This window comes from Python bivittatus, unplaced genomic scaffold (assembly GCF_059951505.1).
Source record: "Python bivittatus isolate LINGU-HERP-01145 unplaced genomic scaffold, Pbiv_v1 ctg000440_np1212, whole genome shotgun sequence".
Taxonomy (NCBI): domain Eukaryota; kingdom Metazoa; phylum Chordata; class Lepidosauria; order Squamata; family Pythonidae; genus Python; species Python bivittatus.
Genome location: NW_028277063.1, coordinates 156606 through 172683, shown reverse-complemented (window position 1 = coordinate 172683; position 16078 = coordinate 156606). Strand labels below are relative to the sequence as shown.

Here is a 16078-nt window from a genome sequence, read left to right as displayed (position 1 = left end):
CTATGCATGGGGACCATAGGAGAAAGAAGAAGATAGATGCATCTTGGAGAAGGTCTGGAAAGAGTCCCCTTTTGTCAGAATACCTTTGCCAAGGGTCAACCTCTCCTTTACATCATAGCCACACGCTTGGGGGTATGTCTTATAATATAATACTGTTAAAAAGAGGCCATCTTTCATTCTTCTCTGTGAATACATATAAAAGTTTGAACTTTTTCCAAATAGCACAAACACTGACCAGCACATTAGCCAAGCAAAAACTCTGAGGGAAGTATTATTTTTCTCTGCTCCTCAAATGCTTTTCCTCAGAAAAACATCTAAATGGAAGTTTAAACTGCCTGTATTGATCTGATATTTAGAAGGTACGACTCTTGATATGGGTTCACAGATTGATATATGTTATTCACTGCATCTTTGGTTGCCTGCTGAACACTTTAAGAGATTAGAGGAAAAGATCTCATTGAAAGCATTAATGCTAGTTTTAAAAGTCTTAAATTATGGTTCCAATCCAGACCATTTATCTTTCAAATGACTACTTGCCATCCACTGTAGAATCCTGATGGGTTTTCCATAAAGCTAGGTAACGTCATTTCAAGAAATAGAGTAGACACCAATTCTCCAATGATAAAATCACTGGGGTCAGATATATGGTATAAACAGAGTAGCTTGTTATCACACATTTTGCTGAAAGAAAGGTGACTGAGCAGAGAGAGCCAAAACACACAGAGTTTGAAGGCCAAAGTATTCTGTCTCCGATTGCCGCTGCACATCCCTATCTTCATTGCCACACTTGCTGGAGGATGGCAAGTCAGATCTGGTTACAAAAAAGAAAAAACAAAACAAAACAGATGTGGTCATGAAAAGCAGGCAACTTTTCCTAGTAAAGAAAACAGAAATACAGACTTTTGGTATCTGGAACAATCAGGCAGCGACTTTGCTGGCCTTACTTCTAACCTGAGCACTTCATAATGTAATCAGTTGAGCTCCATGTGGTTGCTTTTGTTATTAAACCCTGGAAGGTTTCATTGTGTCTTTAAATTGCACAAAAAGATTAATAATTATAATGATTTGGATAATTACAGGATAGATAATCCCTGTTCCCAAAACTTTGCGTCTAGGGAGAAACCGTATCATCCAAACGTATCTTTTCTCTACCCTTCATCAACTTAGAAGAAAAATACATGATTCCCTTGGGATCATGCTATATGTTGGGAACTGAGACTTTATTTTCAAACCAAGAAAAAGAAGTAGGTTAAACAAAAAAGTCATAGCTTGATAGCCAATATGACCATATCATCTCACAAGTTGAAAACACAAAGAAGTTTCTATTAATTTCATCACTTTGTTGTGACATCCTCTGCATGACTTATCTTTCAGTGTAAGCAAGGGCAGATTTACATGTACTGCTTGGCCCACCACCACCACCAGTATGGACACCCACTCCTGAGTGCAGGAAATGCTGACATTGCCCTCCTCCTATTTCCAGCCCATTGCAAAAGCACCCTTTGTCTCATTGCATCCCGCTTTGATTCAAAACTGATGTTTTCTGACCCAAGCCATCTTAAGACCTTCTGAGGGGATGGTCTCCAGCACTTCTAATTTAGTTCCAGCCATAGCTGGGATTTATGTGAGGCTTGGCACTCCCTTCCCCTCTAGTGGCTGGTTGGTGCCCTCCGTGGCCATTTTGTCCTGGGCTGCTATGTTCTCTGCTGGTCAGCAGTTGCTGGTTTTTCTTTTTCTTTTCTTTTCTTTTTTTTTTAAATAATCTTGCAGTTGATCCAACAATGGCCAGTTAAGTAAATGAACTATCTTCAACCCTAGGAGCTCTTGCTGCATTCTGGGTTTCTTCCCAGCCTCTCTGATGTAAGGTTTGCCCCGTTCGACAGAGAAACTCTCGTGACACGTGTGGTTCACAAAAGAGGTTTACTCATGCGTAACGTAGCAGTCACAAGCAAAGCCAGGACTGGCTTGGTACAATTGCATCACTCGTTATATTCCCCCCTTCCCGCGCTTTTTTCCACCCCGCGATCGCGTTACTGCTGCGGATTATCGGCCCCCCAATAATCCCTCTTGATTGTCCATGATGGCAGGTTCGGTCAGGGTCCATTGTCCTTGATTGGCAGTCCCCTCCGGCTTGGGTTGGCCCCCCCCGTTACGTGCAAGCCCGAGGGTTCTGTGCTGCGCGGCGATCTTGTTTCGCTGCCTGCGGCCCCGTTCATTGTTGGCTCGCGCCGTTATCAGTGTATAGTTAAAGCTTCCGCTGCGGTTTTCCTGTTTGGCTGGGCGCAGGTGGCCCATTAATTAGCGGCGCTTTCAGTTCCTCTTTTCCTCGCTAGCTGCTGCCGGTGAGTTCGCGTGGTCTGTCTGCGAGCTTCCCCGAAGCCCCGTGCTGACCGAACCTGACATCTGAAGCATTGTCCCATTCTGTTGACCATGTATTGCAACCTTCCTCCCTCTGCATTAGTGTCAAATGTCATAATGTGGGAAGTGGAAGGTTAAGGCATCCATGTGTGCAAATATCTAGGAAAGCAAAGGAAAGGCAGGAGGATTAGTGAGAAGAAAACAATCTCTTCCTTTTAGGCACTGGTAGACCAGTCCAAACAGGAGCCTGTTTAATTAGCCATTAAACAATTCTCTTATTTCCATTGCTTTGAGTTAATTGTTATTCTTATCATTTTGTAAAATTTGCAGAAGTGTTACCGCCCTGTTAGGGCTGTGACTTCAGATGGGTAGAAAGTGGAGCTAAAATCCTCAAGCACCAGCAGTATTCATGTCCCCAAGTACAGTAACTCCATATATAAAACACAGTGTACCGAATATGCCATGATTGATCAATCAGTTTCTGCTTAGTTTTCCTGCGGTGTCCCATGACATCGCCTATAGGTGCTTGAAAAGACACATCAAGTACAGTCATCCTTAGCTGCACTGGGATTAAAATAGCATTTCCACTTATTCAGACAGTCTCCATGGGCTATATCAAGAAGGGTAAAAAATCTCTTCAGTTTTGACACCTTTACTTGGGATGAAGTGAGGACCAAAAAGCCAAAATTTGAGTTTTTGAGTAAGGGCCTCTAGGTAGTAAAAAGTTGGAAATTAGCCTTCAAGTAATTTAGCCTTCAAGTAATAGAAGTTCACCTTTAACACAGAGGATGGCCTTTGAGGTAATAGATTACCCTGGTACAAACGGTTCTCACAGGAAACTGCTAGATAAGGGCTAACCATCTGAAGGACTAGGCATCTGAACTGGATCCAACCAGATAATGAAGGACAGGAGGAAGGATCCTTGGCAACAGATTAACTTTTGGCACCCTTGCTTAATTATAACAGCAAGTTCTTGACCCCAAAGAGGAGAACTAATATTACAATGAGGTAAAAAGTAATTAAATAAATGCTTATTATCAGCTGCACAACTAACATGCAGGTGGAATGATATACAGATTGTTCACCAATTGTAATGAGCTTCTTGGTTAGCCGAACTGAATAAATGGATGGTGTTTGATTCAGTTGGGGTCGCTTGATTTGGACTGGGGTCCCAAGCAAACCTCTTTGCTCCTGCACAGGAATAAAGTGCTTTTAGATTCCACTTTCCTCACCTCTGTGTGATTAATTGGCTCAGTCGTGCTGGGTGAAAGTGAACCTAGTGTTGGGCTAGGCCAACAGAAGAATCAGGGCCATGAACTGCTGAGGACAGAAGCAAGAGAGGCTGCAGAGAGATCAGCAGGAGAAGAATCAATTTAGTCTTGGAAGAACCTGTGGAAGAGCAGGCAGCTTGAGAAGATTGCAGGCACCTGTGCTGTCTTCTTTCCCTCCCATTTGAGTGTCTCCTCCACCATCAGCATGGCAGGGTTGCCAATGAAGTTTCAAATTTGACACAGGTGTGGGAGGAGGAGGAGGAGACGACGACGACAGGACACACATTGTGGAGCTCTGCATCCACCAGCAAACTGAGTACAGCAGCCAAATGAAAGAAGGTGTTTTTCCTTCAGAAGGAGTAGATGGTCCAAAGGAGAGGGAAAGAGCACAGAGGTCCAGCAAGTAAAAAAAATTGCAAGAGCTCTACATGCTGCCCATTAATAGAAAAAGAAGAAGAAATCTCAGGAACAGGGGACTTAAGACAGAACAGGCTTAAGAAAGGAATGTTGTGGCAAGTATAGAGTGTAGTGTATAGGTAATAGTAATAGAGTAATAGGTAATAGTAATAGAGTATAGTATATTGAATAGTAATAGTGTATAGTATAGTAATTGTCATAGCAATAGTCTAGAGATAGCAAGAGAATGGAATAAAGGAGGCACTCATGTATCACTTTGATATGTTTGTTTTTACAAAATAAAATATCTCCCCAACCCTTATAGGGAGATATAAAGACACCACCTGGTCCAGAGTCCAGTGCTTCTGTGTCTCTCTTGAGTTCATCTAATTGGGTGCAATTTAAAAAAGAACCCGTGATAGAACCCACTTCACAGAGTTGATGTTCTGGAGAAAAAGTGAATAAAGGAGTTATGACTGCTGTTTGTTTTTTTAAATGTTAGCTTCCACAATTTGTGGTATATCTTCCTCCCCAAATGCTATATTATTTGACTGAGACCTAAACAGCTGGTAACAAGAGAAAAGAAGGATCTGATTTGGATTCTATCCTATGTGGTGGGTGAAGATTTTATATGGGGACCTTAGAGATTATCTGTATCGTGGCTGAGTTGTGTGGTTGTCCTTCTAAAGGTCTGCTTTGAATAGAGATACATAGAGAATGACATTATAGAGTGGCAGCAAACCCAATTTCATCAAGGGGTAGATTTCATTTATAACCCTCTTAAAATGCCCTCATGCCATTGCTGTCCTTTTTGGAGGAGAGGTGATTGTTGGGCATTATGTTTGGACTCTCACATGGAAAGGGGAAATTTTGAACTTCATATATTGGAATGAATCTAAATGATTTACAAAGTGATGTATAATACATTATACAATACGTAGAATACAGTATAAGTCACCCTAATTCTTTTTTTCCCACACAGACACATCTAGCTAACAGCACAGACTTAGTTGTTTATTATTATTAATATTATATTAAATGTTTACATGCCCATCTTCAAGCAACTCTTGATGGTTTCACATTCTCTTCTTCCAGGATTTTTATTTATTTTCATGAAGTTAAATTTCATTCTTATTCTGATTAAGAAATGCAAAGTATCAGTAACAACTGGTGCCATTTAATGCTTAGCAGATTTACTAATCTTATATGTATGATGTACATTTCTATCTGCTGATAGACAAAATAGATTTTTAAAGAATCTGTGTGTCTTGAGAGTTCAGATACTAAGGGAACAATAAAAATACCTTTCCTAGTGGGGTCCTGGTACTGTAAAAGCCCATTCCCAAGATATATATACTTTTAAAATGACAAAGTTTAAACAGATTAAAAACCTTAGTGGATCATCAAAATCACAACTTTGATACTTTTGAAAGAAAAAAACCACAGCTAGTAATTTTGTCTCACAAAATGAGAATGAGTCAGCTTGAAAATGCTGGTAAACCTTTTGGCCTTGTCTTTTTTCTTTCTTTCTTTCTTTCTTTCTTTCTTTCTTTCTTTCTTTCTTTCTTTCTTTCTTTCTTTCTTTCTTTCTTTCTTTCTCTCTCCCTCTCCCCCCCTTTATTCTAAGTATTAGTTTCTGCTAGTTTTTATCTTTCTTGCTTAAAATCCCAATAACGGTCTTTTTTAAAAAAAAAAAAAAAGAGAGAGAATGCTGCCAAACCTCTTACAGCAGAAGCGTTAAATGCTTTGAAAGTAAGCAAAAATTCCCAGGATGAAGTGAGCCAGCTACAGGGTCTTTATTGCAGACAGAATTTAGCATTTCTAATCACTCTCTACTCCAATATGCAAGATCAGTCTAGAGCACTTTTCATGAAAAACAATTTGAGATTTTTACCACTGCACCCAGACTATAAATTTGAAGCTAAAGCTGCTTATTATGCATGTTTCCTATTGCCTCAAGCTCTGAATCGGATTCAGGTGAAATCTGTGAGATTCATATTATAGGAATAGTAGTTTGATAGATGAATGGTTTATTTGAAGAGACAGAAAGGATTATATTGATTTCTTCTGATCTTTCCATTTTCGGGAATACAAATATAATGACATAGGCGTTCTCTCTGTACTTGAACACTCGCACTATCAAAATCACATCTTTCCTTCCCTTCCTTGCTGTAATGTCACCTTCTGTCCTCTTCCTGCATCTTAACTAGCCTGGGCAACTATTTTTTTAAAATATTTTTAAACTTTCTTTAGGTGCTAGGCACATTTCTACTAAAAAAACAAACAAACCTTACCTCCCCTTTCCTTTCCTTTTTTTTTTTTTTTTGCTAAGAATGCCTGCAACATAAATTCTGTAAGAGTTGCCCCATTCAGCACCGAATGAAACTCTTGTGAAACATAGGCTCAGGCAAAGAAGTTTACTCAGGTGTAATGTGGGTAGATACAAACAAAGCCAGGGTTGGCTTGGTGCGGTTACATACAGTGGTTTTATAGGGTTCCCTCCTTGACCCGGAGTTACCCCTTTATTCCCGCCCTTCTCCCCATTGCCTGGGTTACTGGTTTGCCCGCGGTATTCTCCCCCTTGCCCAAATGGCAGATTCAGCCGTGTTTCTTTGTCTCCCTGATTAATGTCCTTTGTTTGTGGGGTTGTTGAGTTCATTGGGCTTTTCTTCTGCAGGGTAAGCCAGGGCTCCTTAATTGCTCGCCGATTGCTGCGCTTCCGAGCTGCTGCAGTTTGCATTGCCTGGGGCGCTTGGGGGAAGCCAGCTTTCTTACAAAGTATCCACTCAGGCCCTGAGTCAATGGCTGCCACCTGCCAGCAATTAACTTGCAGTTCACCCGACTTCCTCTTTTCCGCTGCCTGCACCTGACACGGTGAAATTGACTAGGAGCAGTGAAACTGAACAGCGGTGTGGACCATGCTGTGCCAGCTGAATCTGACAAATTCAGGGTGAAGAGCTATTCTTGGAGAAAAAATATTATGTTTCAAACATTACCATCCCTCCTTTCATACCAATGTAAAAAGAGTTTTGGGGGAACAGCCTGAGTCCCCCTGTCCTTGGACTGATATTCTCACATTAGTGAAGATGCCGAAGAAACAGGAATCCTGATAAAAATATGAGGATAACAAAAAAATATGAGGAATAAAAGGAAATGAATCAGAAGAAAGGAGTGACATTCAAACTGCTCTTGATATGACAGAAAAATGGGGGGACACCAACAAATGCCTAACTAGTTGGCAACACTAAGGTGTTAGAGTAGATCAAGGTTGGTAATCTAATTCTCAAGAGCAAAAATTCCTGAAACTTTTCTGTATGGGCGAGCCAAGAATAAGCAGGATTCCAAGGCAAGAGAAAGGAAGTTACACTTGCTATAGCACACTTATGATAACTTTTACACTAGCCACGTACAGATTAAACACAAACATTATTTCTGTAGATCACCAGGGTCTAGAGGACTCGGAGGAAGATTATCATTTACCCTCTAATTAGCAAAATGACTGTGTTCCAATCCTGTATCTTTGGAGGGATCACAGCTGCCCAAGGACTGCTGGGGGAAAAATAGGTCAGAAGTGCTACTCTTTGAAAAGAGCCCTCACAATTCACCTTGTCCCTCTGAAATCTCAGAGGTTAGCTGTAACAGGCAAAGAGTTGGCACTGGGAATTTGATAGTTCATCCCTTTCTATTTACTATTTTGAAAACCATCTTCCTCCTTTTCAGTGCACATTTCCTATTAGGTCTAGTCAAGGCAAAAACTCCTTGTCATGGTGACACCGATATTTGTTGACCATGTACCTGAACAGGTGTGGTGGTGGCTCAAGACTGCTGGCGTTTAAAATTAGTCTGTTTTTCTTCTTCCTTCCTGAGAGTGTCCATGAGAGTTTGAAATCCGTGTGCACTCCTCCCTCCAACCTTCCAGAGAAATTTGCCACCTCTGGAGCGGAAATGATACTTGGGGGATTTGTTTCCTTTATACATATTGATGAAAGTATAGAGAGTTTCAAAAAAGAGCTGGACTCTTCCAAATCTGGAATGTAAATAGATCTTTCTTCTTTGAATAAACTGCAATACATCTTCAGAGAAAAGGGATGAAAGGGTGGGAAGAGGCAGATAACGTTGGTGCAAATGTGGCATTGACTCTTGACTGTCACATTTAGTGATGTTATTCATATTGGGGGGAAAAATCACAGAGTGCTGTTGAGTGTTCTGATGGAAGTACCAAAGAATTCATAGAAAACGGGGCCATTTTTCCATATAGCAAATACCGGGGGCTTTCATAACATTTACCTGATGGGGATCAGAATTCACAAACTGAAATTCAGGCAATTATGATTCTAGTAACCCTTTAGGAGCAGATTTTTAAAGGGAATCCAATTCCAAGAGGTTCCCTTCTGAGAAATTGCACTTCCTGTCATCCTCACCAAATTATTTATTAGCTGATGCCAGAAAAGAATTGGAGAAAATTGAGAGATTTGAAAGAGGAATATGAAGATTTATTTCCAGTTTAAATGTTAACATATATGGATTTAAGTGTGTAGTTGCACAACTTTTACAGCAGTTCTAGAAGGAACTAGATAGACGATACATTTCATACTATGTTCTTGGGAAGACCTTTCCACAAGAATAAAGGAAGGAAGCTGCAAAATGTCGGCAAAACGTGAACTGGAAGTTTATTTTCTATTCCTGATCATATAATTTACTGCCAAATATTAAAATTTTTCGACCCAATGTTGACTGACAAAGTTAATATGCTAGTGTCCTTAGACTTTCAAACACAAATACACCCTCTGTCAGAAGATGACTTTAGAAACAAGTGGAGCATCACTGTCAGGAAAAAGACTTCCAAGCAGCCTCTCCAAAACTCCTGCCAGGACACCTAAGCCTCACTGAAAGATTTGTAGAAAGAATAATGTAGTTGCTACATTATTAATGGGATTAATACTAATGAAAAGGTTCAGAGAAATTCCATTCATTTCACCACATCTGTTGTAACAAAGAGTAAATCTTATCCAACCTTGTGTTCCACAGTGAAAAAGCAGCTGCTTTTCACAATTGTCAAGAATGCAATAGGCTGAGCTTTATAACTGGTAGAGTTCAACTACAGCCTCATAATGAGAAAGGCACATGATTGAATGACTATTGATTTGGGTAGAAAGAATCCATGCTACACTCCAAGGATTGAGAAGCGTGGCACCTATTATGTTGCTCAACTATCAGGGTCTGTTCAGGTTGTGAGAATAATGTGCAAAGCAGAAAGTGTATTTCCCTGAAATCCAAAATTAATCTTTTCTGCATAAATTGATGAAAACATCTACGTAGTCTGCAACTGGCTTTAGTTCTTTTTATGGTATAATAATGAGCACTTATTTGTTTTTATTACAGGCTGATGCCAAAAAATTTCCAGCACCTTCTTTCTATGTATTTTGCCATTCATGAGATCAACCAGAACATCAAGCTGTTCCCCAACAACACCTTAGAACTGGACATTTATGACACCAGTTTCAGTGCCAGGCTGGCCAGTAAGCATGTTTTCGATCTGCTGTTTCTGAATCGAGGGAGTCCGATCAACTTTAATTGTGTCCAAAGGAGTAAGATGGAGTTCTTGCCGATCATTGGTGACCTCACTTCCCCCAACTCCATCCAGATGGCCCACATTTTGAGCAGCTATAAGTTTCCACAGGTACAAGCATTTTTCACAGATCAGCTTCTTTAGCAAAAGGGGTCAACGAAGACCTCTGCTTTTTGGTAAAGCTTAGCTTCCATCAGTTTCAGCCAGCATATTGAGTAAGGAGGAAAAATGGAAAATGAAGTGTAGAAACATTTCCCAATTCTGAGTTCTCAGAGTCTCCTGTTATGAAGCTTACAATATTCTCCTTCCATGTAAATTTAGATGGCAACATTTGGGTTTTTGTAATTCAGTCATAATGTCACAATGGCATCCAATATTCTAGGGAAAACAGAAAAGCTATATGTTCTTCATGACAAAAGGATTCTCAATTTAATTTTCAATGCATCTTTCTAACACACAGCTCAGTTATGGCTCCTTTGACCCAGTTCTGAGTGATAAAAGGAGGTTCCCTTCCTTCTTCAGCATGGTTCCCAATGAGAATTTACAATACGAGGGGATTGTTCATTTACTGAAGTATTTTGGATGGAACTGGATTGGCCTTTTGGTATCTGAGGATGAGAGTGGGGAAACTTTTCTCCGAAATCTCCAACCAAAGCTCTCCCAGAATGATATTTGCATTGCTTGGATGAAGTTGATCCCACTTTTGATAAATTTGAGAGCAAATAAAGATGCCCTTCTTGCACGTATATCCAACATAAGAGACACTATGTTAGTGAAGAAAATCAGTGTGTTCCTTACCTCTGGGTCTTCCCAATCTATGGAGGCTTTACAATGGGCTCTATCTTTCTCTGAATTTTCCGATATGAATCCAGTAGATCACAGAGTGTGGATCGTGACCTCTCAGTGGGATTTCACTGTCACTTTAACCCCAGCAGGGAGTTTCCCAGCCCAAACTTTCAATGGTTCCTTATACTTCTCACTCCACACAAACATGGTGCCAAGATTTCAGGAGTTTCTTGAGAGCATAAACCCTTTGTTAAATTCCTTTCCTTACATTGGTTGGTTCTGGGAGTCTGTATTTCGCTGTTCACTCCCTCCATATCGCAAAGGAGCAAAACGCTGCACTGGGAAGGAAGAACTGGGGAGTCTCCCGGGTTCCGTGTTTGAAATGGCAATGTCTGGAGAGAGCTACAACATCTACAATGGGGTTTATTCTGCAGCACATGCTTTACACACAATGCGTTCAAGAAGAACCAAGACAGCTTCTTGGAAGAATCAGGATGGAGCAAAATTTTGGGATTTTCAGGCATGGCAGGTATGTCATTGTTCTTCTCAGGTACATCAGTGTAAGGGTTGGAGGGGATGGGAAGGGAATCAGCAATATAAAGGCTCTAGATTTGTTCCTCTGCAGCAACCAATTTACCTTTGAGCAAAACCTTGTCTGCAATCAAGTTCCTAATGCAGCTCAGTCATTTCAGAGAGTCTTCTCCCAATTCAAACCATCTCCAGAAGGGGCTCTTTTCTGGAGATGTGTCATTTATTTATTTAGTGATTTTATACAATTTACATAGATGCAAACCACACAAGCAGGAGACTCTGGGTGGCATACAATAAGGCTTGAAACAATTAATAAATATGTTAAAAGATATGAACACCAAGTGAACCAAAAAATAAATAAATAATTATAATGGAGCCACCTTGCTGAACTCACATTTAGTGCTGTTCCATGATGTGAAGCCCTATTAATTGTATCAGTTTCTGTGGAACCATTCTCACTCAATCTCTCCCAAACTTTGAATGCACAAAACTAATAATTTCAGTTTGTCTCCACAATCTTCACTGTGGGGTCTCCCCCATTTTCCTTCTAGTAAACAACACGGATGTTCCTGCTACCCCAGCCGCTGTTGCTGTGGGACTCTTTCTACGTACATTTGTATGAAAACCTTTTACATATACAGCAATGCTTTCTGAAGGCAGAATGGACTTCGATTACTGATTAGCTTCACTACAGAAACTCTCTTGTAATTCTAAAGTTAGTCAGAATTTGAGGAAGACTAGGATAATTCTGGTCTGATCTTACTTTCCTCTTCCTTGAATCCAGCTTCACCACTTCCTGAGAAACACTTGTTTTAATAACAGTGCAGGCGATGAAATCTTTTTTGATGAGAAGGGGGATTTTGACCCTGGATATGACATCTTCAACATGGTCACCTTTCTCAATCAGTCCTTCCAGAGGGTCCTGATTGGGAAGATAGTCCCAAAAGTTGCCAATGGAATAAAGTTCTCTATCAATGAAAGGGCCATTTTGTGGAATCACAAGTTTCAAGAGGTGGGACATTTGGAGGTAATGCAATTAAGTAGACCATTGTTTTGGGGGCGAATATTCTTTGATTTCTTGAAAATGCACAAGTGAAGTGAAGTGATGATATCCTGGAGCCTCGTGGTGTTGCTAGATATTTGATTGGTCTTTATGGAAAGTCTACATGGAAGGTTTTTTTTACTATACTGAGTTGCATTTTGGAACTTATATGAAGTAAGAATATTAATTTCTGTGTGTCTTTTACTTTAATTTGCTCAACATGCTACTAACTTTAAAAAGACAATCTGTCTTTTTAAAGAGAAATGTGATGGATCTTTGACATAAATGACAGTTATGTATAGAATAAATATGAGCAGGATGTTATTTCTCTATCCAGTTGAAAAAAAATTAAGCAAAGGTGTGTAGAAACTAAGTCAAGTAAATATACTGACATGGGACAAAACAGAATGGTAAGTGTTTGAAGTGAACTTTTTCCTCTTTTCCATAAGGTGAACATCTTTGCAAATTTTCTCTTATTCATTAAAATCTACAATACGATTTCCTTTTGTGTTTCCCCCCCTTAAAACTTCATCTTAAGCTTAGATGTGGTTGTGATATTATGAATGGAGCAACAAAGAGAGCAAAATGGAGATATTGTTTGAAAAGAGAAAAGGTTTGCTGCTCCTGAGGGTGCCCCCATAGAGACTTTTTTGAGAAAGCTCTACATACATATCATGCAAAGAAACCACGTTGGTACGCCAAGCTTACAAAATTAAAGATAATGAAATTTCATACAAAATCAAATCCTTTGTTTCTGCCCTAGACAGCAGGCTACAAGTCACTGTAGGCTGCTCTATTTTCTAGTAGGGTTGAAACTTTGTAGACATCACCCAGCAGAGACTACCATGTTATCTGCCATCTATTTTTGTGGTTCTTCAATAATAAAGGAACATGGACATGTTTGAGAAATCTTTAGAACTCATCCCAGGAGACAGGATGATTTGCTGCAAACATGGACCACTCTCCACCAGCATTATGCTTTTGAGACATCGTAACTTCTGAAGATTTTGCACACCTCTGAATTTACTAATTTCTCCAAATAAAGTGGAGATTTTGCAGAAATTTGGGGTGCATCCTGTGCATAAACCTACTTGATGTTTTATTTCAGGTACCTCCACATGCCAGATGTGTTGAGAGCTGCCGTCATGGGTATAGCAAAGTTGTTCAGGAGGGGAAACATGCTTGTTGCTACAGTTGCACCAAATGTCCCCAAGGAAGAATTTCAGTCCAAACGGGCAAGTAAAGAAATGGAATTAGATAGCTGAGAGTTGAGAGCTATCAAACTTACCTGTCTTCATTCTTTCCAACTTTGGTATATATAGGGGAATGGGACTAGGGTAAGCTGCAGTAGCTTTGAGAGTGGCAGTGCTTTTTTTAGAATAGTAGCATGCTAATATGAAAATTCAATGGAATATATTTGCATAAATGATAGCCCAGTACCCTTTACTAAGGATTAAGAAAGCATGATTGTGTATGTGTGATGGGGATTGTGAATGTCATCATCGGGAGTGATTTCTCTTAGCTCTGTACAATGTCCTATATGTTTTTTTAAATGACTAGGCTTTCTTCATGTATTTCAGATGCAGATCAATGTGAGAGGTGCCCAGGAGATCATTATTCCAATGCAGAAAAAGACCAGTGCCTTCCGAAAGGTTTTAGCTACTTATCCTATGGTGAACCCTTGGGAATCATTCTGACTTCCTTAACTCTTTTCTTTTCGGCAACCCTCCTTTTAGTGGCAGTGACTTTCCTTCTGCATTGGGACACCCCAATTGTCAAAGCCAACAATAGGAACCTCACATGCATCTTTCTCTCCTCTCTCCTCCTCTGTTTTCTTTGCTCCCTGCTCTTTATTGGTTGGCCTGGGGAGGTGACTTGCTTTCTCAGGCAAACTCTGTTTGGCACCATTTTCTCCATCTCAGTTTCCTGTGTCTTGGCCAAAACCATCACGGTAGTTCTGGCCTTCCTGGCCACTAAGCCAGAAAGCCAGATGAGGAAGTGGCTGGGGAAAAGACTGGCAGGATCCATCATTGTCCTCTGCTCCTCTTTTCAAGCTGCTATCTGTGTAGTGTGGTTGCTCACGTCGCCTCCCTTCCCAGAGTTGGATATGCATTCCCAGACTGAAAAATTATTGTGCAATGTAACGAAGGCTCAGATTCCATGTTCTATGTTGTCCTGGGCTACTTGGGGCTGCTGGCCACCATCAGTTTCACAGTGGCTTTCTTTGCTCGAAAATTGCCTGATACTTTTAATGAAGCCAAGCTGATCACTTTCAGCATGCTTGTGTTTTGCAGCATTTGGGTGTCCTTCATCCCAGCCTATCTGAGCACCAAGGGGAAATACATGGTGGCTGTGGAGATCTTCTCCATTTTGTCCTCTACTGCAGGTCTCCTTGGCTGCATCTTTCTTCCTAAGTGCTACATCATACTCTTGAGCCCGCATCTAAACACAAAACAACATCTGGCCAGGAGAATATTTTAATGGTTAAATTCAACATTCTATTATTCAGCCTTTCTCTATTGACATCCATGGGGTCAGTCTCATGTTAAGCTTGCAACGCTAGCCATGCAATTGAACCTTTTCCTTTTTCTGTTCTTTGTGCCATGGACATAATAAAGGCCCAGGGCTTTGATTGGTCAGTCACAACTGCTATAATGACTTTTTTCAAAGCCCTCCCTCCCCTTCTGGTGGGTGACTAAGCTTTTCTGAAAAGATTCCATTGAATTGCTTCCCTTGTTAATATTCAAGTATATGTTCCATTCCATCCATTTCTCCCTGATAGGATTGATAGATAAACTTAAGGGTTAACACTTAATAGTTGTTCTAAAAGGTTGCCACTGATGCTCTGTTTTGTAACATCTGAACATATGTCCACATTGATGCAGCTATGTTTTGTGGGGTACCTCTGTTGCCCTGGGTGTTTTAGCACTTTGGGGATCTAGAGAGAACAAGTCTTGTTTGGACAAAACACTGTCCTTATAGACAGGCCCAAACCGCTTTCCTGTAAAATGTGTTTCTCAGATATCAGCTAGGTCCATTCACTATCAAACTTATTTAACCCATGCATAGCCTGTCTTTTTTATTGATTTGGAGGAGGAAGACCTGGCTCTTCCAGAGACCCTTTAGGATGTCATGATTTTAGTTGTGGTTATGGGGCACCTGTGGAGACCTCTGTATTGTGTGTCAGTTTTATATTTCATTATCTTGCTAAGCTGCTTGCTATATAGATAATGGAAGTTGCTCAGAGTTCCTTATGACTGCAGTAGCATAGAAACCACATCAAATAAATACACAGAAAAAGAGTTTTGCCTTAGGAGATGGTTTATATCTATGGACTCTAATATTCTGTGACTGCAATTGCTCATGGGGTGGAGTCTTGCCCACCAACCCACCAACACATGTTTTTCTATGCTCCTGCCTTTTAATTCTATATTATTTTAAATAGTATATTTTACCTCCCCCCCCCCTTTAGATAGCTCTAGTTAAATAAGTATATTAAGGTACTATAGATTTTAAATTAGATTCTTATTATTAGATTATTTTAAATATATTCACAATTTTTACGACAAGACAATTGTGGAGTAAAAGTGTCTGAGCTGATTGCTCAGTATGGGAAAAAGGAAGAAGAGACATAGAATCAGTCTGGGCTTTCTCTCGCCTTCAAAATCAGCCAAACAACTGAATATGGAAGAACTTTTCACACGAAACGAAACTGTAAGTAAAGCAAATCTTTCCTCCTCTTCCAACAAATTTACACCCCTTGAATCACTTGAATGGGACTTACAAACAGAACGGGAAAAACAACAGCTGTTAGAGCTTTCATTATCTGTCATGGAAGATCTAAATGAAAATTTGGACTCCCTTTTGGTTTCTGACTATATGCCTCCAGTACAACTTGCTAGTTCACCTAAGAACTTCAAGGGAAATAAAAATAAGTTTAAAAATAAAATGGAAAATCCAAATTTGGAGAGGCTCCCCTGGGAAAATACAACGGAGTGGATGGCAAGGCAATGTCTTCTTACAGCTCAAACTGTTATTTCACTGTTTGAACAACTGTCAGCTATAAAATATGATCTAGATCTGCTGAAAAAAGACATTGAGGCTTTTGTTTATAAGAATGCAGCT

The 16078-nt window shown here is 40.1% G+C and overlaps 1 pseudogene; it reads left to right on the top strand.

The window, feature by feature from the left end:
- The first annotated feature begins 4466 nt into the window (after window positions 1-4466).
- LOC148215674 (vomeronasal type-2 receptor 26-like) lies at window positions 4467-14434 on the top strand (annotated as a pseudogene).
- Window positions 14435-16078: the final 1644 nt, after the last annotated feature.